General features: G+C 41.6%; 1 protein-coding gene across 2 annotated transcripts in view; it reads left to right on the forward strand.

Annotated features, from left to right (window-relative positions):
• ATXN7 (ataxin 7) overlaps positions 1-23,945 on the forward strand; it is a 140,512-nt gene that overhangs the window by 284 nt on the left and 116,283 nt on the right. The gene's annotated exons all lie outside the window — the stretch shown is intronic.

Raw genomic sequence — 23,945 nt, forward strand, 5'->3', positions numbered from 1 at the left:
CGCGATGGTCCCCGCGAAGTTGGCGCCCACACGCGCCCGGGGTCTCGAACACGGGCACTTGCGCCGGGCGCGGCCGGCGAGCCGCAAAGGCCCAGGGTTCCAGGTCGCTCGGTTCCGGCGCCTGGGGCCGCCCCCTTCCCTCCCGGGCTCAGGCGGGTGCTCGCAGAGGTGGGGAAAGAGAAACTTGGAGACCTCCGGGAGGAGTTGGCGGAGCGGCCGGGGAGCGCGGTGCTCGCGGACCTCCCCGGGCGCCGGGAGCCCATCGGTGACCTGGATGCGGTGCTTTATTTAATGCTCTCTCCGATTTTCAAAAAAAAAAAAAAAAAAAAAAAAAAAAAAAAAAAGTCTCTGTGATTGTCCGCATCTTAAGGGGAAGTTGAAAGCGAAGTTGCGGGGGGGGGGTGGGTGTTGGTGCCCAAGGAGTAACGTTGCCTCGTGTGTAGAGTTACACATTTCCGGAGCACTCTGTAGATCATATTGGCATCTCTTCCCAAAAGTCACTTTGATTCAACTTCGATGAGTTTCTCGTAAATGGCAACATTTAGGTGGGGAGAGGCTGGAGGAAAACCAGAACCAGTACTGCTGATTTGATCTCCAGCGGGGGAGATTCACTTTGGCAGAAGGAGTGTGTGTGAGTTTTAACCCAGGTTTGGTATCTTCTTGAGCGTGAAGTTATTTTCCAGTTTTCCTGCCACCCCCCCCCCCCCAAGTACCCTGCCTCTTTCACATCCGGGCTGAGGCAGTTATGTGGGTTGGATTTGGTTGTTTTTGGTTCTTTGCGAAACTTGGGTTCATTCTCCCTGTTTTGTCTCCGTTCTTCCGAAGAGGGAGAGCTGTAAATGCAAATGTATGGCAGTGAAGTGTGTTTAATCCCTAGCTGGAGATCCGTATATGTAAAATTTTATTCACATATAGGAAGTTGAAACTCTAATAATGCTCTAAAACCTTGCTCTCAAGAATTAGCACCTTCGACTTTTGGCACAAAGGAAAAAAAGATTACTTTGAAGATTGTGAGGTATAACTTGACCTCCGCTAGGGTGAAAAGCCTCCCCTGGCCTTAAAATAATACTGACTTAACCGCTGAGTGTGCACGGGCCTCAGGCTGTGTTCATTTTCTTGGTTTTAGAAGGAGAGAACATATTCTAACCAAAGCAAGACTTACTTTAAATCTTAGGACTACAAACTGTACATTGAAAGTGTCGCTTGATTATACATCCCAACTGCATTTTGGTGAGGGTCATTACTGTTTAAAAGATCATTGTCGGGGGTGAAATGATGTTCTGTGTAAGCAGCTTGTTACTTCATCTTATCAAATAATGATTTTGAAACAGTATCTTAAGTGATTTAAAATAATCTTTGGTGCTGTTGATAGGAGAGTATCACTGCCCCTTGTAACTTAAATTTTTATGAGACCTTTTATCTGGTATTCATGGGTGGAGTTCTGGCCACTTTTATAAGTTCATTTTGTAACTAAAAATATGTTGGACAGTGCTAGAAATTTTATAAAGCAGTAAGACCAAGAGACATTTGAAAGACTTTAAAGTTTGAGGTATACCTACAACTAAACATTTCTGAAAGCTCTTGACCCACCTGGTTGGCAACACGTCAAAATTTGAGCCTTTATGAAATGTTTAAAGTCTGCTTGCCAACCACATAATTTATCTTGCAAATGAACATTTGAGAATTTTCTTAATTGACTTTATTCATATGTGTAGTAAAAGGACATGTTTTAGTAATTTAGAAGTAGTCTTTTTTCATATAATTATATCTTAATATGCTCACGAGTGTTAAAGTAGGAAGGACTAAGCTTTAGGCCATACTGATGTTTCTTTTATAAGGAAATCTTTGTGGCAGAAAGAAGTAACAGATTCTAAGCTCTAACAAAACTGATTTGGACTTTGAATTTATATGACTTTAGATTTGGTGATTTTATTGAAGTCCTTAGATTGCTGGTTTCTTGGAGAATATGGGAGTCTACTTGTGGAAGTTTGTTTGAGTGTTCATTTGTTATTAGCCTTCTGAAATTATAAAGGATGATGAGAGAGCTGGCTATAAGGTCTTTACCCTGGTCCTATGAAATGATGTAGGCATTTCTGCAGTATGCTTTTATTTTTTATTATTTTTATTTTTTTAAGTTTATTTATTTTTGAGAGAGAAAGAGACAGACAGACAGACAGCGTGAGCAGGGGAGGGGCAGAGAGAGCGGGGGACACAGAATCCGAAGCAGGCTCCAGGCTCCGAGCTGTCAGCACAGAGCCCGACACAGGGCTCAAACCCACGAACCGTGAGATCATGACCTGAGCTGTAGTCAGACGCTTACCCAACTGAGCCACCCAGGTGCTCCTGCAGTATGCTTTTAGAATACGGGTTGTCATGAGGTCTTTGGACCTCTAGGGATCCATGAATTGACTTCAAGAGATTCCTGAATTTCCTATAGTGGTGACCAAAACTTTTTGTGTATGTGTGCCTTTCTAGGGAGAAGGTCTGTGGTTGTGTTATAAAAGAGGTCCAGGGCCCCAAAATGTTAGAGCTGTATGTTTTTATTCAATAAAATGGGAGAATAATCCTTGAAAGGAAAAAAGAAAATGTAGGTCTTTGTGCACAGTACTTGATGTTTAAAGTTGTTTTGGGTCTAGTCAAGTGGTCTTAGAGGTACAAAAACACTTCCCACTTTGTTGCCACAGGAAAGCATTGCCTGTTAGTTGATAAACCATTCACACACATAAAGGGCTTGACATGCTCTTCCTGGGTGCATTGTGGCTCTTTTTATTTTTTTAAGTTTATTTATTTATTTTTGAGAGAGAGAGAATGGGGGAGAGAGAGCATGTGCACGTGTAAGCAGGGGAGGGACAAGAGAGAGGAATCCCATGCAGGCTCTGCCTTGTCAGGACAGAGCTTGACGTGGGGTTCGAACCCATGAGCTGTGAGACCATGACCTGAGCCGAATTCGAGAGTAGGATACTTCACTGACTGAGCCACCTAAGTGCCCCTGTTTTAAAATTATATTTAAAAGTTTAGACCAGATAGACTGATGGTCAATAAGCAGAGATTTGATCTTGACAACCAGCCTTTGAAGCAAATGGTTTGCCCAGCTCCACTTTCTTATTGCTGTCCAGCAAATCTGAAACGTGACTGGGAGGTAAGCATTCTGAGCAGAGCGTGATGGGAAAAACAGTTTCTCAGTCAGGCAGATATAAGTTCAGATCTGGGTTCTTTCATTCAGTGTGGCTAAGAAACCTACCTGACCGCCCAGCTCCTCATCTGGGTAAAGCCTATGCGGTAGAGGTATGGGGAGGCTGGCATGAAGTTTCCTGTGTAAAAAACTCTGAATCCCTCACTTGGCCCGTATGAAGGACTTGGAAGCTAGGCGCAGGTAACACTAATAAACACCTGAATGAATGAATGAATGAATGAATGAATGAATGAATGCGTCTAAACATGGTATGTGGTAATGATCTATATTATTTCTCAAAGTGTGATGAAAATATTAATAAATTGAAACATCTTTTAAAAATTAGGTTTTCAAAAACGAGTTTGGGTTAAGTGGTCCTTATCTTGTAGAGGTCTGGGGGAAGGTTGAGGGAAGATGATGGTGATTGGTGAAATTGAGGACACGGGTGCTGGGCAGAAAGAAACAGTGCCAGCCCACCAATATCATAGCTGTCTCCTTGTGTAAGATTCCGCTTAACTTTTTCTCTTCATTTGTAATTTGAATGAAAAATCTAAACTAAGAAACTGCACATGTACTTTCTAGTCCATTGCCTCTGAAAATGTTTGCTCCTCTGCTCCTGACACGGACCCTCACAGGTGACCCTCACAGGTGTTCCAGGGACTTCATGAGTGGAAATTACACCTGTAACTTTGGCTGCCTGATTCTGACGTCTTTAAAATGGCTCCACAACTGGGTACCTGCATTGATGTTTCTCACCAGGGAAAGGAGTCTGGAAGAACTGAATTATGTTTTCCTATCTCTAAACACTGAAAGAAGAGAAGGTGTTACTAGTTAGAAGACAGATGTGATTAAAATACTTATAATGCTCATGGCTATAAGAGCATACTTGCTTCCACTGTTTCTGTGGTCTTTTCCTTTCATTTATTCGTGGTGAGCCTTCATGCCTCCTGCTGTCAAGTGAGGGTAGTGGTATGGACACAAGCTGTGATGGGGTTTGACTCCCATTTCCTAAGCTTTCTGGCTGTGTTCAGCTTGAGCCATCCAGCCTCTTTGAGTCAGGAGGAGGTGACCATTAAATGAGATAATAAAAGCAAAAGGCTTTGCTCAGCCCTAGGCCCCTAGTATAAATCTTAAAGGTACTAGGCATCTTGAGGCTGATTTCATTCTTGTCTTTCAAAGGAAAAGCTAATATGGTTTTTCAAAATATTCCCATGTAAACCTTTAGGGACCATCCTAATTCCAACTCATTAAAGCCTTTCAAATCTTTCTGGTTACCCCGGCCAGAAATCTTTCTGTAGGTGCCCCAGCATCTACAGGACCTGTCTGCTGTTCTTAACAGTGGGGTTGCATTCTCTGTTAGGCTGGCAGGTTATGTCTAAATCCTGGGTATTTTAGGGGCCAAGCCAACAAGCATGCACAGGTTTGGAGCTGTGATCCATTAAAAAACTACATGGTTTTATGGCCTAGAACAGAGGTCAGCAAACTTTCTATAAAGGCCATTTTCCAGTTTGTCAGCCACCTCTCCTACCCCCATCCTCTCTGTCATACCTGCTCAACTCTATCAGTGTATCTAGAAAGCAGCCAGAGACATAAGCAAATGGCCGTGGCTGTGTTCCACCAAAACTTTATGGACACTGACATTTGAATTTCATATAATTTTTATGTGCCATGAAATATGTTTTTATTTTTTTAATCATTTAAAGACGTAAAAGCCATTCTGGGCTCATGGTGTGTACAGACAGCGGGTAGATTTGACCTATAGCCCATGGTTCGCTGACCCCTTGCCTAGAAGAATGTTAGACTCCTAAGTCCTATAGGTTTGTGGCATCATCAAGCTACCCCCTGCCCCCACACCCCTGCCTGCACACAGTGTCATTTGCCTTAAGTATTCTATGCTTTTGGTATGGCAGCATTACCTAAGGGCCCTGTCTTCCTCTATCAGGATGAAACTCCGTCCGGTTAGTTCTCAGTTATAGGGTGTGGCTTTCCCTTTTTTTAAAAAAAATTTTTTTTAATGTTTTTATTTACTTTTGAGACAGAGAGAGACAGAGCATGAGCAGGGGATGGGCAGAGAGAGAGGGAGACACAGAATCTGAAGCAGGCTCCAGGCTCCGAGCTGTCCGCACAGAGCCCGACGCGGGGCTCAAACTCACGGAGTGTGAGCTCATGACTTGAGCTGAAGTCAGACGCTTAACCGACTGAGCCACCCAGGCGCCCTATCCCTTCTTAGCAGTATATTACTATATCACCAGTAAATTTTGTTTATTGCTAAAAATGTTCTTACCTTGCCAAGCTTTCCATAGTGCTTGATGTTTGACCCCTGTCCTGTGTGATGGTTTTGAGAGGAATCAGTGCCTTTGGAGCTTTCTTATGCTTCAAGTTCCTGTTGTCCCATTGTCCTGACGGATGTAACCAATATACTAGGCCATCAATCTGCTGACTAGATGCTCTTACCTTAAGGAAATCTGTATGTGGACTCCCCCACCTCCTTTCTGCATGATGTTTGGTTAACTAAAGCACACAAAGATTCCTCTTGTGCTCTAACCTCTGGTGACTAGCTCCAGGATTGATGTGTACAGAGCATGTAGATGTATATGTCTGTGTGTAATTTCATCCGGCCATCGCTGCAACGCTGAGGGCTGCTGCTTTTAGTTTCCCTGTTTCTCTCTCTTGACCCTTCTCTCTTGGTCATTGTATCGGATGCAGATTTGGTGACCTGGTAATTGCTGTAACTAATTCATTTATATTTTGCCTCCCTTTCTGCCTTTTAATATTCTCCACTAATTTGCTTGTTTTGCCCCAACTATGTTTTTTTTCTGGAGTTTAACTTTTCAAAACAACAACATTATGCTAAAAATAAAACCACTAGAGGTTACTGGGCAATTTAGAATTCCCCCCTCCAAATATAAATTTAATGTAATATCAGTTATGCACCAATATTTTAGATATTTAACGATAAGATGCAGTTTTTAAAATATTTTGCCATTTAATCTCGATAGTAGTAAAATATATTACTCTTAGAATTTAAGGGTTTCTTTTTTTAGTTTTCAAAAAAATGTTTATTTTTGAGAGAGAGTCAGAGTGTAAGTGGGGGTGGGGGGCAGAGAAAGGGAGACAGAATCTGAAGCAGGCTCCAGGCTCTGAGCTGTCAGCACAGAGCCCGACTAGGGGCCTGAACTCATGAACCATGAGATCATGACCTGAGCCGAAGTCAGATGCTCAACCGACGGAACCACCCAGGTGCCCAAGGGTTTCCTTTTTTTTTATAAATTTTTTTTTTAATGTTTATTTATTTTTGAGAGAGAGACAGAGCATGAGCAGGGGAGGGGAGGAGAGAGGGAGACACAGAATCCGAAGCAGTCTCCAGGCTCTGAGCTGCCAGCACAGAGCCTGATGCGGGGCTCGAACCCACGAACCGTGAGATCATGACCTGAGCCGAAGTCAGAAGCTTAACCAACTGAGCCACCCAGGCGCCCCTCCTTTTTTTTTTTTTTTTAAAGGCAAATTTGGTACATATTTTTTGGATGACAATTTAGGCAATATGCATTCAAAGTCATAAAATGGCAAGTCCACATCTAGAAATTTATCTTAAAGAAACGGTCAAATGTACATAGGTGTGTGTGCTAGACTGCTCATTGCCCCATTTTTTAATAATAGCAAAACGTAGGGGGCGCCTGGGTGGCTCACTAGGTTAAGCGTCGGACTTCCGCTCAGGTCATGATCTTTCAGTTCCTGGGTTGGAGCCCCGCGTTGGGCTCTCTGCTGACGGCTCAACCTGCTTCAGATTTTGTGTCTCCCTCTCTCCCTGCCCCTCCCTGCTCATGCTCTTTCTCTCTTTCTCTCTCTCAAAAAATAAACATTAGAGGGGCGCCTGGGTGGCTCAGTCGGTTAAGCGTCCGACTTCGGCTCAGGTCATGATCTCACGGTCTGTGAGTTCGAGCCCCGCGTCAGGCTCTGTGCTGACAGCTCAGAGCCTGGAGCCTGTTTCAGATTCTGTGTCTCCCTCTCTCTCTGGCCTTCCCCCATTCATGCTCTGTCTCTCTCTGTCTCAAAAATGAATAAACGTTAAAAAAAAAAAATTAAAAAAACGTTAGAAAATTAAAAAAATAGTAATAATAGCAAAACTTAGAAAGTAATCCAAATGCTTGTGAAAGGACTGATTAAGTCTATCAGGACCTAACCATGCAGTGAAATATTGTGCAGTCTTTAAAAGGGATGATGCGGGGCACCTGGGTGGCTCAGTTGGTTAAGCGTCCGACTTCAGCTAGGTCACGATCTCGCGGTCCGTGAGTTCGAGCCCCGCGTCGGGCTCTGGGATGATGGCTCAGAGCCTGGAGCCTGCTTCCAATTCTGTGTCTTTCTCTCTCTCTCTGTCCCTCCCCCATTCATGCTCTGTCTCTGTCTCTGTCTCAAAAATAAATAAACGTTAAAAAAAAAAATTAAAAGGGATGATGCAAGGGGTGTCTGGCTGTTTTACTCAGTAGAGTGTGCAACTCTTGATCTCGGCGTGAGTTTGAGCCCCATGTTGGGGTAGAGATTACTTAAAAATAAAATCTTAAAAGAAAAAAGATGATGCAGGCCGATATTCATTGACATAGAATGATGTTTAGGAAGAAGAGGGTAGTATGAGAATATGTGTAACGCGCGAATTTTTTTGTTATTAACGTATGATTTCTTAAGGTGGACAAAACCCCATGTATAGAAACTTAAAAGGAAGTATCTGAAAGGATATATCCCAAATAATGGGAATTTGTTATCTCTAGGTAATAAGATTGTGGGTGTTTTAAAAAAATACATTTTTCTCATGTAGCATTTGCTTTTATAATCAGGAAAAATAATAAAGATACTGAAGAATAAATATAGCAATGAAAATATCTATTTGTGGCTAATTGAACTGTCTTGACTACTTCCCTTCATTGTGTTGTATTAGATGTGAAATATGCTTTCTCATATATCCTAAAAATGTTTTCTGGTTTTTTTTTTAAAAAAATACTTTCTATTTTGCTAATAAGAATATTTTCCAGACCTTTCTAATAGGACAGAAAAAAATCCATACAGAATTAAATAACAGTTTTCAGAAGAAACATACTGAACGCATTTGCATGATAGTACATTGTGCCTCATTTCTTGTGAAAGATTCTCCCCCTGTTGAAATTCCTGTAATATCATAAGTAATTTGTGTGTACGGAGGCAGTATAGTGTAGCATTTAAAACCTGAGCTTCACTACTTACTATCTGTGTTACTTTTCTCCATTTAGGGCCTCAGTCTCCTCATATGTAAGATGTTGGCAATACAGGGGCGCCTGGCTGGCTCCCTCGGTAGAGCACACATGCAACTCTTGATCTCAGGGTCACGAGTTCAAGCCCGTTGGATGTAGAGCTTACTGAATGAATGAACAAATGAACGGATGAATGAATGGAAATGCAGGCAATACCTTGGTAAGTTGTTGTGAAGATTGAAGGCAGCAAGTGGTTAGTAGAGTGCCAGATACTTAGCAGTCATTAAGGAGGAAGAAGTGGTGGGACGGGTAAAGGTACATGGTAACAATGGTAATGATAGTGATAGTATCGGTGATGATAATGTCAGCTGCTAATATTTCTCTCCTTCTAGAGGCATGCTTGCATGAGGGCAGAGCCTTGTTTGCCACATTCACCAGCCTAAACCCTCTAACCAGAGCAGGTACCTTGACCAAGACACGAGTGTGATCGAGGTTCAGCCTAGTCATGTCATGCTCCCTTTACCCGTGCTGTCTCTGTCCACTATCAAGTTGTTCAGGGGCTAACAGCTCACTAGCTTAGACGTGGTACTCCATAAATATTTGGTGAATGGATAGTGACCTAAAGTAAGCATTTCCTTCCTGTTGACAATGCATAGTGACAAACCTTTAAAAGAAGGTTTTGGGGGGCACCTGTGTGGCTCAGTCGGTCAAGCGTCTGAGTTTGGCTCAGGTCATGATCTCACAGTCCATGAGTTCAAGCCCCACGTCGGGCTCTGTGCTGACAGCTCAGAGCCTGGAGCCTGCTTCGATTTCTGTGTCTCCCTCTCTCTCTGACCCTCCCCTATTCATACTATGTCTCTCTCTGTCCCAAAAATAAATAAACGTTTAAAAAAATAAATAAAAGAAGGTTTTGGTCATCTTTAAAGTATATGGAAGGAGGAGCACCTGGGTGGCTTAGTCAGTTGAGCGTCAGCTTTGGCTCAGGTCATGATGTCATGGATCCTGAGTTGGAGCCCCGCATTAGGCTTTGCACTGACAGCGCGAACTTGCTTCTGATTCTCTGCCTCCCTCTCTCTCTCTCCCCCTCCCCCACTCATGCTCCCCCTCTCAAAAATAAACATTAAAATAGTAATAATAAAGCATATTGAAGAAAATGCCAGGCACAAAAACTGTTAGAAGGGAGAGTCTGTTTTGATTTCTATTATTGAATGAATCAGAGCAATTTTGTTTCATTTTTTTTTTCTTTCAGCCAGTTACTTCATTTTTAGCTCAACTGTGTTTGCACCTGCATCTTTGTGGTGTACCTGTGATAATTTTAGAAAATTTTCACTTTATTTTCACTTAAGTTATTTTGGTTTGGGGGTATGTTTTACTTTCCACCCTAAACCCCCAAGTTCTGAGATATATTTCAATGTTTCTATGAAATTAGAAACATTGACCTGGTGATGAAGAATGAGAAGTACAACCACAGCAGGCTGTGACATACTTATTTGCAAAGATAGGGGCTTTGGGTTTGTTTGTAGGGAATTTTAGGAAATGAGTAGAATAAAAAAATCTAGAAATACTATGGTAATTCACTAAGTGTACATATCAGTTATGTATTATAGACTAAGAAGAATCCACTCCAAAACTTTGTGGCTTAAAATAATGACTATTTACACAGAATTAGGGTAGGGCAGTTCTGCTGCTGCTCTTCTTGGGCCTGAGGTCGCTAATGTGGCTGCTGCCCTCTGAAGCCTCCAGTCAGAGCTAGTCTAGGGAATCTCTAGGTCTAGGCATCTAGCTGGGACAGCTCATCTGACCACCACGTGACCTAGCAGCTAAGACCAGGTAAATACCGTCATGTGCAGATGTTACGTTTCAAGAAGGTGAGAGCTGCAACGCTACTTGAGGCCTAGGCTTAGAAGTCCCACAGGGTCACTCTGCCACACTCTGTTGATCAAGGAAAGCCACAAGCCCAGTCCGGATCCAAGAGTTGAAAGTAGGCACCACCTTTTGATGGGAGATGCTGCAGAGTACATATGACAGGTCATGCTGACTGCAGGAGTGGGGTGGGGGTATTGTTGTGGCCATCTTTGCAAACAGTATGCACTTGGCTTTTGTACATTAGCCCTTGTTTGCCATGACTGACAAACTCTGCTGTGAAGCACAGTGTTAAGTGCTTCCCTGTGTTATCTCTTAGGATAACTAACGCCTCTATGAGATAGGTACTATTACTACTTCCATTTTAAAGTTGTGATAAGTGAGCCTTAGGGAGGTTAAGTAACTTGTCCTAGATCTTTAAGAAGTTAGAGGCAGATCCTAAAAGTTAAGGAAGGTTTTCCCTGGATCAGTGCTTCTTAAATCCATTGCTAAAGAAACTTTCCTGGGAGAGAGGGAGAGGGAGAGGGAGGAGGGGGGGAAGAAGCATATCTTTAAAAATCTCAAAAGCAAAATCCAATATCTCAAAATTTTACATGAAGTCTGTAGCCTACTCCATGGTAACATCCCTTTGTTTTTGTCATAAAACTAATAGTTTAAAATTACTTGTCAAATTACATTTTACCCCCCAAATCTTTGAGAAAATAGACTCTCCTAGACAGAAAATCATGGCTGATCGGTTAAAGGTCTTCCATCGTAAGTAGTAGAAACAAAATCGGGCTACTAGAAGCAAAAAAGGAGGCTATTCGAAGGATGTGGTGTAGTTCTTCTAATTGACCATAGAGAACCAGCAGGCCTCCGTGGACAGTCTTCTCAGGGTGCTGGACTTATTAACGTGTCTAACTCTTTTTAACTACATTCTCTACGGAGAGATCAGACTGGATCCTGGAAGGTGCCTTGGTTCCTGCTTCACCAAGAAACTACCTGCTGGTGGTGGTGCTTTTGGGGGGCGTGGCGGTGTTCCCCAGCAGGGGAGTGAATGCAAAGTTGATAGAACCCACAGATGTCTACTGTCTGAACATTTGTACGAGCCGCTTTGTGCATTATTAAACACATCTGTTTGCAACCCCTTCATGACCTCTGGTTCACCCCTTTCCCTCCCAACCCCACCTGCCTCTAAAGGTTCTTAAACCCCAGTTTGAGAAGTACTTTTGTGACTCTTCACCATCGATTTCCATTTCTGCTAGTAATAAGTGCTTATCATTCTAAGAGCAATAACAAATTTATCCATTTTGTGCATAGTCATCTTTTCTATCATTTCCCTGATTTTTAAAAGAAAATCATATGAACTGTAATTTGACCATTTATTGGTTACAGGGTTCTTGTTAGGAACATTTTTACCTAGTGCATAGTGATCCCCTTAGGATACAGATAAATGTCATTATTGGCTCCTGTGCTAAATGTTCCCCATACTGCCCTGCTTTTCTTTTTCTGTCTTCTCCAGGTGTCTACTGGCTGTCATTGTAACCTTGCTACTTAAAAATAAGTGTTTTATTTTTTTGTTATTTAAACTATTTTTTTTAATGTTTTATTTATTTTTGAGAGAGCACAAGTGGGGGAGGGGCAGATAGAGAGGGACAGAGGATCTGAAGCAGGCTCTGCATTGACAGCAGCTAGCCTGAGTTGGGGATTGTACTTACGAATCACAAGATCATGACCTGAGCGGAAGTCAGATGCTCAACCGACTCAGCCAGCCAGGTGCCCCACAAATAAACATTTTAGGTCTTACAAATAAACATTTAGGTCTTATGGGCTGAAGGAACAACCTACATCTGTATAGCCTTTAGCGTAGAAGTTAAACTATGTTTCTAGCAGTAAAATGTGCAAATGCAGTGTGATTTTTTATTCAGAGCGTTTTTACACACACACACACACACACACACACATATATATATACACTCATATGTATCAAATATACATGTATCAAATATATATACATATATATTCCTATTTTGTTTAATAACCATTTGAAGTCAGAAAAACGTATTTTCCCTATTTTTCATCTAAGCATATGGTTTTAGGAAAGTTGAGCCATTTCCCCTGCAACAAAGGACTGTTGGCAGGAAAACCGAGGTGTGACTACTCATGCCTTTGCTGAGGACTGTTCAAGAAGCCTCTCTTGTGGTTTCTCAAGTTTTGGGGATAAATTGGAGCTAGGTGAATATATGTTTGGCCTTTATTACTGTGGGGACATTGGTGTGTGATGCAGGTAGTTCCCTTTCGTTTATTCTTGACGTGGAGGACCAGTGTGTTTTATTTCCCCACAGTCCGTTGAGAAGCTGATTTGTCCCACCTCTTCTTGCCACGATTAGATTAGCTGGTTTTGAAGTACCTCTTGGAGCCCTTCAGTCTGGCCTTTTTTATTTTACCACGGTGTAATTACCACCTTGTGGTGTAGTCACTTGTCTTCCCAGCCCCTGGACTCTTCTTTTAAACGGTCTGCTCTGTTTTCTGCTGTTCAGGCCCACCACTACGAGTGATTTTGAGAGGAGTACTTGCCACTTTTGTTTAATTAGGGTCTCTAGACAGTGTTCTGTTAACAATAGGGTTGTATGTTAGGCCCTTTCCCCTTGCTGGTAAGGTGTCACTGTAGTTTTCACCATTAACACGGTCATAGTGGTAATGTGGTGGTTCTTATTTGGCCAGAACTTTTTGTAAATAGACACATCTTAAGACTTTCTCCATAGCTTCTAGAACCTTGTCCTGACACTTAACACTAGTTTTTAAATGCTCTTCTCCTGATTTGTTTCAGGTGCTGATTTCTACAGCTTCTAAACATGTTAACACTAGTCAGAGACTGCCTTTTTTTCTCGTGCATTTCTAGTTTGCCTCATTTTTGCAGGTATTTTGAACCTTTAGAATCCTTGAACTTAATCCTGAAAAGAGTGCCTACAAAGTTCTTCATTGAAAAATGCATACTTTTCATCTCTTTATATTTTGTTCACTGCTGTGTTTAAGTTTTAACATTCTGAACACAAAGACATTTTTAGTGTTTTGGAACATAGCTCTTCTTAGCTGCTTTGAAAGGAGATATTTAAGACTCCATTTGCTACTCCCTCCACTACCCATCCTGTTGATTATTATTGTTCTGGTACTTATAACTATAAATCATTTGGAAATCGAAGTTAGAAAAGAGACCATTTGCCATTACATTAGGACAGTTTAAAAGGAATCACTTGTTCAAATTTACTAGCTTCCTGAAGCTAGTAAAAATGTTTATGGTTTTTGAGATTCCGTGTGAATATATTTCATCACTACAAGACAGTGAGTAATATGTGTTTAGTTATTATAGATTATGAGAACAGTAGCTCCTAGAAAAGATAGTATTGCAGTTTTCTGTTTAGAACAATGATGGAGCTAAACTGAAAAATCCGTTTGCATAGTAAACAGCAGTCATGATGTGATAGGACACAGGTTTCTTAGTGTGTCTGTTGATTTAGCTAACAGCCAGCAATGATTAGCTTTCCTTTCCATAGACCAGGTATCAAGTATTAATCAGCTGTAGACTGGAAAATTTTTATTGGCTAGCATTTGTAGTGGAAGAAACGCTACTCTTTGTATCTGTAGTCTCTTAACCATATAACTACATATGATATTATCTGAGTGGTGTATTTACAGAGAGAAACAGTCCCCCCCCTTTTTTTTTTAATCTGTGTTAGTACTTTAGAGTATGAAAAGAGCCTACATGATCTCAGTTAAGGTTGTGATATGTCCTGGATAAAAATTACATGCTAAATCCAGTTTAGCATTTGTTTTTCACATTTTGAATGGTTTTATTTTATTGAGGGAGAGGGGAGCGCGAGAGGGGGAGAGGAGGAGAGGGAGAGGGAGAGAATCCCAAGCAGGCACCACACTCCAGGGCAGAGCACAATGTGGGGCTCAATCCCACGACCCTGGGATCATGACCGAGCTGAAATCAAGAGTGGGACAGTCAACTGACTAAGCCACCGAAGCCCCCCTGGTTTCTTATTTTAAAACAAAAGTTATAAAGTATAGTATTGAAAACCTTAAAATACACACAAGCTAAAAAATATGATTTTGATTTTGAGTTTTAAGAATTCCGTAAAAAAATTATATAAATCTGGTTCTCGTGGAAAACTGAAATATTTGAATGTTTGCAGGGTTTTTGGTTAATAACTTTTTCCTGATTGCAAAAATCAAGTGTTTGAGTTAACCCCCTCTTAGAACAACTAAGAAAAAATAGGTATTTGTAGAAAAATTAGAAAACTTCACAGACACAGAAGGAAATAACAGTTACTCATAGTTCCACTACCCAAAGATACCACTATTAATATTTGATGTAGATCCACCCAGCTGGTTATAGAGTTTCCCAATTAAATATCCTTTGGGATGAATGTTTATAAGTAAGGGTAATTAATGAGTGATAGGAATGGATATGTAGTGGGAATCAAGTTTTGTTAATCTCACTGCCTCTTAGGTGTTGCCCAAGGCAGGAGAGAGAGGCTTCTCCCCTGCACCCCAAGGTGGGAGAAGAGAGCTATCTTGCTGCTTGACTAGGCTGGACTAGGCTTGGCTGAAGTGAGGCAGAGCATCTTTTCTGCAGACTACTGTCTGTCTGCCTGTGTCTTTATCTTAGCAACTCTTCTATGTTAACTCTGAATGTCTACTGGTTGCAGCGGGAGACATTTGGAGTTCTTGGTGGGGTAGCTTGTTAAAGAAGCCACATCAATTCTTATCAGCCCCCTAGAAGAATTCTTTAAATCAACTCTTGTTCAAAAAAATGTCCCAATATTCAGAAATATAGTCATCTTCAGGTTACTTGTACTAAGTGAAACAAGGTGGAGTGTTTAGATACTACCAGGTGAGGGGCATCTGTGTGGCTCAGCCGGTTAAGCGTCCTACTCTTGAGTTCAGCTCAGGTCATGATCTCAACGGTTCGTGAGTTGGAGCCCCACATCAGGCTCTGTGCTGGCAGCGCGGAGCCTGTTTGGGATTCTCCCTCTCTCTCTGCCCCTACCCTGCTTGCACTTTTCTCTCTCTCTCTCAAAATAAATAAACTTAAAAAAAAAAACCAAAAAACTTTGTTTAGATATTCCCAGGTGATTTCAATTAACATCTAACCTCAAATCCGGTTGCCTTGATAAAAGAAGAATCCGAAGGAGCTCAGAGCAGATTATGGTATAAGCATATGCCAGTCCTCTCCTGTGGAAAAGAAAAGTGCTAATCTGGTCAGATCTGTTAAAGAGACAGGCAAGGCTGAACAATTAGAATTTTCTCAACTTGCTCATCTTTTGCCTTAGTGTAGAAGAAAGATTTATCCTGGGATGAAAGAGCGAAAGAAGGAAAGCTCATGGGCAAGTGGCTAGTAATACAAGATGGTTGGCTCTCTTTCTGTGTGCCTTGGCCTAGTGGTAAGCAGATCCTCAGGTCTGAGAAACCAGCAAAGTGAGGTACCACACAGGATGACTTCCCCAGGCAGTGATACAACTTCTTGGTGTTCTGTGTGAAAATACAATGCTGACTTTGACTCCACGCCCTTAGTGAGAGGAAACCCAGGGAGAAGTAGGAGGAAGTAGCATCTCTTCGTCAAACGTTTTCTTCTTGACACGTAACAGACTCCTGCCTAGAGAATTGCGTTGGGCTCTCCATTCTGCCAGCTGTCTTTCAAGAGCACCCTCCAGTGTTCTCCTGTACTGACCAGTTTAAAAGGTGTCATTTCTTTTTTTTTAATGTTTGCTTATTTTTGAGACAAAGAGAGAAAGTGGGGGGAGGGGCAGAGGGCACAGCATCCAAAGCAGGCTCCAGGCTCTGAGCTGTCAGCTTAGAGACCGACGTGGGGCTCGAACTCACGAGCTATGAGATCAGGACCTGAGCCGAAGTCAGATGCGCAACTGACTGAGCCACCCAGGCGCCCCTAAAAGGTGTCATTTCTGCTGGAGCATTGTAAGAGCTTACATGCAAGGCTAGGTCTGAAGGTGTTGCTTTGGGAGATGAATAACCATTGTGATGATAACTGCTATATGCTAAGGAGGGAGATTGCTGGTTTTGCAAGTCTATAGTTTGAATTCTTAGGTCTGGCAGGAAACTGAGCCCATTCAGATGGTTCTGAAGACTAATGAAAGGATTATTTTCAGAGGAATGTTAAGGGTAACATGCGGTTCCTGTCACCCAGGAACTAATAGCAACAGAAAACCATTATCACTATTAGATCCAAAGGAGCAAAGAGAAGAGGTAGCTTTACTGAAGTCCGGCGAGAGACCTGGAGCCGCGGGGGGGGGGGGGGGGGGGGGGGGGGGGGGGGGGGGGGGGGGGGGGAGGGGACGCTGTCTGGCTGGAGCTATAGCCTGGAGGGTTTCAGCCACTGCCTGAATCTGTAGCCCAGAGCGGAGAGGGAATAAGAAAGCAATGCTCCCCTCCACTTTCTTTCCTCCCTCTTTGATCTTCTTTCAGTGCCTTCTATTGGCCAAACTCACCTGGAGGCCTGCCTGTATTTTTTTTAAAGTTTTTTTTACATTGATTTATTTTTGAGAAACAGAGTGAGACAAAGCGTGAGCGGGGGAGGGGCAGAGGGAGAAGGAGACACAGAATCTGAAGCAGTTTCCAGGCTCTGAGCAAGCGGTCAGCACAGAGCCTGATGCGGGGCTCGAACTCACAAACTGTGAGATCACGACCTGAGCCAAAGTCGGACGCTCAACCGACTGAGCCACCCGGGCGCCCAAGGCCTACCTGTATTAACCCAGTGATGCTACCCATAGACGTCAAGTCTTTGGTGCATTGAGCTGGGCCAGAGTGGTGGCCAATAGAGAGTTACTAGCACACCCTAGGCATATTCATACTCATGATTTCATCCTGCTGGCTCACCATTCTCACCTCCTGAAATCCCCAAATAAACCATGAAGCATATGAACTATTGATTATGACTAAGTTCTATCTTTTAATAGAGTCCAAACAGTTACCCTACTCTTATCAGAGTAATTAAATATTCTAATCTGAACAATTCTCATAAGAATTGGAAAATCACTGAAAGACTTTCTCCTGGGGCATTTTGGTTTTGGTTAAAATTAAACTAAGATTAAAAAAAATAATGCATGTGAACTGTACAAGTGATTTATCCTAAAATATAAAAAGTATAGTTTGGTCACACATTGGTGAAATGGGTTTTTATTGTTAAAGTTAAGCTGCGGGGGTGCCTAGCTGGCTCACTCAGAGCACGCAACTCTTGATCTTGGGGTTGTGGGTTCAAGACCCCATGGGTGTAGAGTTTACTTAAAAATAAAATATTTCGGGGCGCCTGGGTGGCTCAGTTGGTTAAGCGGCCGACTTCAGCTCAGGTCATGATCTCGCGGTCCGTGAGGGCTGTGAGTTCGAGCCCCGCGTTGGGCTCTGTGCTGACAGCTCAGGGCCTGGAGCCTGTTTCAGATTCTGTGTCTCCCTCTCTCTGACCCTCCCCTGTTCATGCTCTGTCTCTGTCTGTCTCAAAAATAAATAAATGTTTAAAAAATAAATAAAATAAAATATTTCTTTAATTCTTTTTTGAGTTTATTTTGAGAGAGAGGGAAAGAACATGCACAAGCAGGGGAGGGGCAGAGAGAGAGGGAGGGAGAGAGAGAAAATCCCAAGCAGGCCCTGTGCTACCCGCACGCAGCCTGATGTGGGACTCAGACCCATGAACCATGAGATCATGACCTGAGTTGAAACCAAGAGTGGGTTGCTTAAATGATTGAGCCACCTAGGCACCCTTAAAAATAAAATCTTTATAAAAACAAGTTAAGCTGTAAAAGTGGAACTTGTTTTTATCCTTGCATTTTATCCCTTCAGATCTATTTACCATAGATGAATTGGCAACAAAATTCTTACTCAGCTGATTTAGAAATACAATAAGGATTTTAAGCTATTAAAAGAGGGTCTGTTTCGATCCTTGACTTTATTGAGCACGTGGCTTTGAGAGATGAAAAGATAAATAAGATACCTACTTTGCTTTCCAGAATTTAAGACCAGTGAAAAGAGGTCCACACCCAACTGTAGTAATCAGTGAGAGGTCCTTTAATAGAAGCATCAGCTGTGGGATTAATGAGGGAGAAGTGGTTTAGTCTGGTCTTTACCAGAGAATCTTTCCTATGGCTCACAATAACTTACCAAAAGTTTACACCTTCCTATGTTTTAGAAATAGAGATGACAAAAAGATACCAAAAGGCCCTGAACTCAAGGAGCTGGGATCAGAGTGAGTCTTTTAATACTGTTTCATCACAGGCAGCCAATCTTTTGGTGGTTTCCCATTGCTTCAAGGACGGATGGTGTTGAAAACCCTTACCATGTCCCTCTGTAGTCCTCTGATCTGGCTCCTCCTGTATCTCTAGCCTCAGGTGCTCTGGCCTTTTAGTTCTTCAGACACACCATACTATGACAGTCTTTTCTCTTGAGATTCCCTTGGCTTCAAGGTTGCCTGCTCCACCCTCATCTAAGAACGTCTCTTCTGCCTCCTTGTCCTAGTTGAAATGCTGCCTCTTTACCAAAGTCTTACCTGACCTTCCAGACAAAATTCAGGGATCTTATTACTTGTTCTAAAACCCATATATAATCGGGCACTTTGCTCTTCTTCCTCAAGCACTTTCAAATTTATCAGTGTAAATGATGGCTGTCTTCATTACCAGAATGTAAGTACGTTGAGAGCAGGTTACATGTCTCTTTCACAGCAATGGCTTCAGTCCAAGCATGGTGTTTAATAATGGTGCTCAATAAAGAATTGTAGAAAGAAGGAAAAAGAACTGTCTTTAAGCCTTGACCGCTGCCACTCATCAGCTCTGTGACTTGTGGTATCTTGCTAATTGAGACTTCCATTTCTTATCTGTAGTATGGCACTTAGTATGTGCTATGCACTGTGCTTGTGTTATCTCAATTAAACTTTATCATAGAGGTGAAATGACTTGCTTAAGGTCACTGTAAATAGAAAACAGGATTTAAATCCTGATCTGTTTAATTACAAAAACTGATTGCTCTTCTCCACACCTTTATGTGATTGTCCTAGGGGTAACACCTGTAGGGAGGTCTTTGATACAGGGTAGTATGGATGCTCATTCTGAGGATATTGACATTCATGAAGAAGTGGACTGAAACCAGTTTTACGGAATCAGAGTATGGGATTAACTCCATTTATATGAAGGGGTACATGACTTCTAAACTGAGTCCTGAAGAACTTAGCTGGGTCCAGGGGCACCTGGGTAGCTCACCAGTTGAGCATCTGACTGTTGATTTTGGCTCAGGTCATGATCTCAGGGTTTGTGGAATTAAACCCCCTATCCGGCTCTGTGCCTGCTTGGGATTCTTTCACTCACTCTGGAGTGCGCTCGCTCTCTCTCTCTCTCTCTCTCTCTCAAAATAAATAAACATTAAAAAAAAAAGTTAGCTCCATCCAGAAGTAGAATGTAGTACAAATGTCCCAAGGCAAGAACTGGGGTCACAGGGGGAAGAGTCTTGCAGGCTAGGCCAGGGAGTTGCTACTCTCTGTAAAACGCTGTAGGGAGACCTTGATGAGTTTTATGTATTGAAAATCTTTTGGAAGTGGGAAGTCCCACTTTGCAGTCCCCTTTGGGGGCCAAAGTGTCTATAGCCCTTCTCCCGGTTTGCATCTCTGTAGCAAAGGAAGCATTTTAGCTGAAGGTTTCATTCCACTGTAGCACCCAGCACTAGTGTTTGAAAAGAAATTAGCAGCGTGAGGTAAGGAACGGATGTTTATGTTCAGTTGTTTGGTAGAATTCTGTTGTTTGTTGCTGTTTTTCTGTGAGGGTAGAGTGCCTGGCAACCTCACGCAGGTTACTTTACCTCTATAGCCTCAGTTTCTCATTCAGAAATTAGGGCTCATTAAAATGTCTGCCTCATGGGCTTTTGGTGTAACATCCACACAGTGCCAGGCACAAAAATAAGCTTTCAGGCGATGTTAGCTGCTGTTGTTAATACATGTTTCCTGTCCGTTCTGGCCCATGCCTCCTCGATGAATGTGCATTATTTATCAAACACAGGTTGACTTGGACATAGGAACAGACATTTTTTATTTTTATTAAAAAAAATTTTTTTTTTAACGTTTATTTATTTTTGAGACAGAGAGAGACAGAGCGTGAATGGGGGAGGGTCAGAGAGAGGGAGACACAGAATCTGAAACAGGCTCCAGGCTCTGAGCTGTCAGCACAGAGCCCGACGCGGGGCTTGAACTCACGGACCGTGAGATCATGACCTGAGCCGAAGTCGGCCGCTTAACCGACTGAGCCACCCAGGCACCCCAAGACATTTTTTATTTTTAAAAGATCGTGATTTTAGTGTTTACAAAGATAATAAAATTGCCAAAAAAAAAAAAAAAAAAGACAGTGAACCAGTCACCTTACTGGGGCAGTCCTAGTGTTTCCTGGGTATGTTTATGATGAAATGCAAAATGTGAACATGAACTAATACTTACAGAACCCATTGCGTATGCCAGGCCTGTGCTTTCCATTCAATATCCCTGTGAAGTAGGTTTGCTTAGATCTGTTTTACGAATAAGGAAGTTATGATCTTTCTAAGGTGTTGATATCAACATTATAAGTAGACATTAAACCATGTGCTTCTTCAAACCATTTTGTACCTTTAGCGTTGTAAAGTCCTGACTTATCTCCCAACAATTTCAGCAGCTCTGCTGGGAGGTAAAAATGGGAACAGGGCTCTTGATTGTTTGTCTAATCTATTGGATTAATTGGAAGCACCAGGCATAATGTGCTGCCTAGTACATAGTAGAGGCTCAAGAAATGTTTATTGAGTATAAATGTTAGATGAGTGAGAAAAAGATGACAGAGAAAAGCAGTATTAGGGGCTGGCTCCAGCCTATTTTCTTCTAAAAAAACAAAAAACAAATCCGAGGTCACCAAAGATTTTATTAGCATTGCCTGTTTACACAGACAAACGGTTGGAGTCTGAGGTTGAATTTTCCTGTGTGTGTTGCAGGGGATTAACTCCAGTCTGTAGAGTTATCTACAGTTTTCTACAGAAATCTGTTTGCTTCCCACTAGGTGCCCCCACTGCTGCAGAAGCTCCTGGTTCTGTCCTTGTGTTGGGCTCATCAGTTTAGTTTCAAAGAAGAAAAACTGTGTAACATTAAAATAAACAAACCATAAATAGGAAGGTGGAGCTGCTGCCATAACTCCTCACTAATATATTTCAAAGCCAGACCCAACTGATATTTGTATTTTCCTTTAGCTCAGGTAATTAAGAGTTGACATACTGTTTAATGTTAATGAGGGGAGAAAGGAGGAGACCTTCTTGATTAGAACAGCAAGCATGCTGCATTTAAATCTAGATTTCCTCTCTCTTCCCCCTTAACAACAGAAAAAAAAATTTTTTTGGAGGAATTTGATTATCATAAGGCATTTGTTGTCCATATCAAACCTGAAAGGTGGCTAGTCAGATGGTAGTTTGATTACTGAGCATCGTCATGATTTATCATATTATACCACAAAAGGAAGATACTTAAAAGATACTTGTTGATTTACTATAGAAGTAGTTTACGTAGAAATTTTAAAGTGTCAAACATTAAAAGACTATGATAAGACCCAGTTGCCCAGACCTTGGTTTCTAAATCCATTCTGCAATAAAAGGAACCAGACATGACTTAATTCCACGGCTGGGGCAGGGAATAAACAAGATGAGCCTGGAGCATCTTCTGATGCCAGAAAGCAAGAAAGTGCTAAAACAAAACACACCAATTAAAAACAAAAACACCACACAACGTACCTGATGGGGTGTGTCAAAGGGACACAGGAGCCTAAAAGAGCTCCCAGTGGGTCGAAGCTAGGACAATTTAAACAACTAAATAATATAACTTTAAATTATAACCCAAGATGTAAAATAAATATAAATGAAATATACAATATACATATCTAATGTAATGGTGCTAATAAACATATAAACAAGTAAAAATAAAATATTAATATAAAAGGAATATCTGTGTGTCCATACTGATGTAAATAAATGATTGGCCAAGTATGCAGATAGGAAAGAATAGATAATCTTCCATGTAGAAGAATTTCCAATGATTTCTAGCAATAATCTCCCAAAAGGAGGTGAAATATAACTGTCCATCCCCTAAATGTGGGCTGTACTTAGTGACATCCTTCTGAAGCATATAGTAGGGAAAGGGAGGAAATAAACCTTTACAGTGGAGAAACGTGACAAACACTACCTCAGCCAGATGATCAAGGTAACATGAACAATGATAAATGTACACTTGATATGATGCAATTAAAATGGCACTTTACTGTGGTCTTCCTCCCCAAATCTGATAATCCCACTATAATCCATGAGAAAGCCATTGGACAGTCGAGACTGTCTATAAAATTTCTAACTAGTACTCCTCAAAACTGCTGTCAAGATCATCAGAAAAGGAGTCTGAGAAACTGCCGGTTTCGAAGAGGAGTAAAGAGATATGACAAGTAAATGTAATGTGATACTCTGGATGGGATTCTGGAGCAGAAAATGGATATTAGGCAAAAACTAAGGGAATTGGAATAAAATGTGGACCTCCGCTAAGAATGATATGTCAGTATTGGTTCATTAGTTGTGGCAAATGTAGCATACTAATGGGAGAGGTTAACAATAGGGGAAACAGGATGTGGGGCATATAGGAACTCTGTATGGTCTTTACACCCTATTTGTAAACTTAACATCATTGTAAAATTAAAAGCTTATTTTTACAAAAAGACAGTTGCACGGACGAGAGTCTGTAGTTCAGGTTTAATTTTCATCACACTGGGAGCCTGAAGTAAATAAAAGCCCTTGGTGTTATAGGCTGATTATGGTGTAAAGTGGGGCAACTCTTCTTTGCTGTCATCTTGTAAAGCCATGACAGTTTGTTTGCAGAATCAGAGAATGCAGGATTTTTAAATGGTCTCTTGTGGAGTTTCCTACTGGCATGACTTTTTCCCCCCTTTGCTTCTGCCCAGTAGCAGTCCCTTGAGTGGCATTTGCTGTCCTAGTTAATCAGAGGGTAGGAGAAATGAAAAACTCTCCTCTTCCCCCTCCTATGAAGTTTCAATGGGCACTGGAAATGTAGGTCAGATTGCATCACTAGAAAGGAGCGAACAGGAAGGTATTTATGAAGTGCTGCCAACCTCTCTTTAGATTCCGAGTTATGATGAGCCAGTGTTGAGCCAGCTTAGGTGTGAGATACATGGAATCGGGGAGTCATGTTTTTGATGTTGTCCCAGAATGTTACATTTAATCAGTGATAAAAAGATTTCTGTCTAAAGCTCAAGTGAGAAGAACTTATACTGGCTGTGTTTAATTTGCATCCCACCTTCTGGAATTCTTTTTGTCTCTTATTTATTACTGGTATGTGGCAGCAATTTATATTAATTTAGCCAGAGAGATGTTTGAATTGTAGAAACTATTGCCATGTGTACCTAAAAAAAAAAGAAAAAATCTCGTTTGGTAATCATATAAGTCTAATAATGTATTTTGCAAATTACACATAATCATATGCACAGTGGGATCTTCATTAGCATGCAGAAATCATAACATTTGTTTTTTATTTTTAAGGCTTCAAGTATGCTGTTCCATGGCTTTCTACCTTTTTCTTTTCTTTTCTTTTTTTTTTTTTTTGGCTTTCTATTTTGTTTTTAGTGGCAAGGTCTTATGGATTTTAAGATAAGCCT

Source organism: Panthera tigris, chromosome A2 (assembly GCF_018350195.1).
Source record: "Panthera tigris isolate Pti1 chromosome A2, P.tigris_Pti1_mat1.1, whole genome shotgun sequence".
Classification (NCBI taxonomy): domain Eukaryota; kingdom Metazoa; phylum Chordata; class Mammalia; order Carnivora; family Felidae; genus Panthera; species Panthera tigris.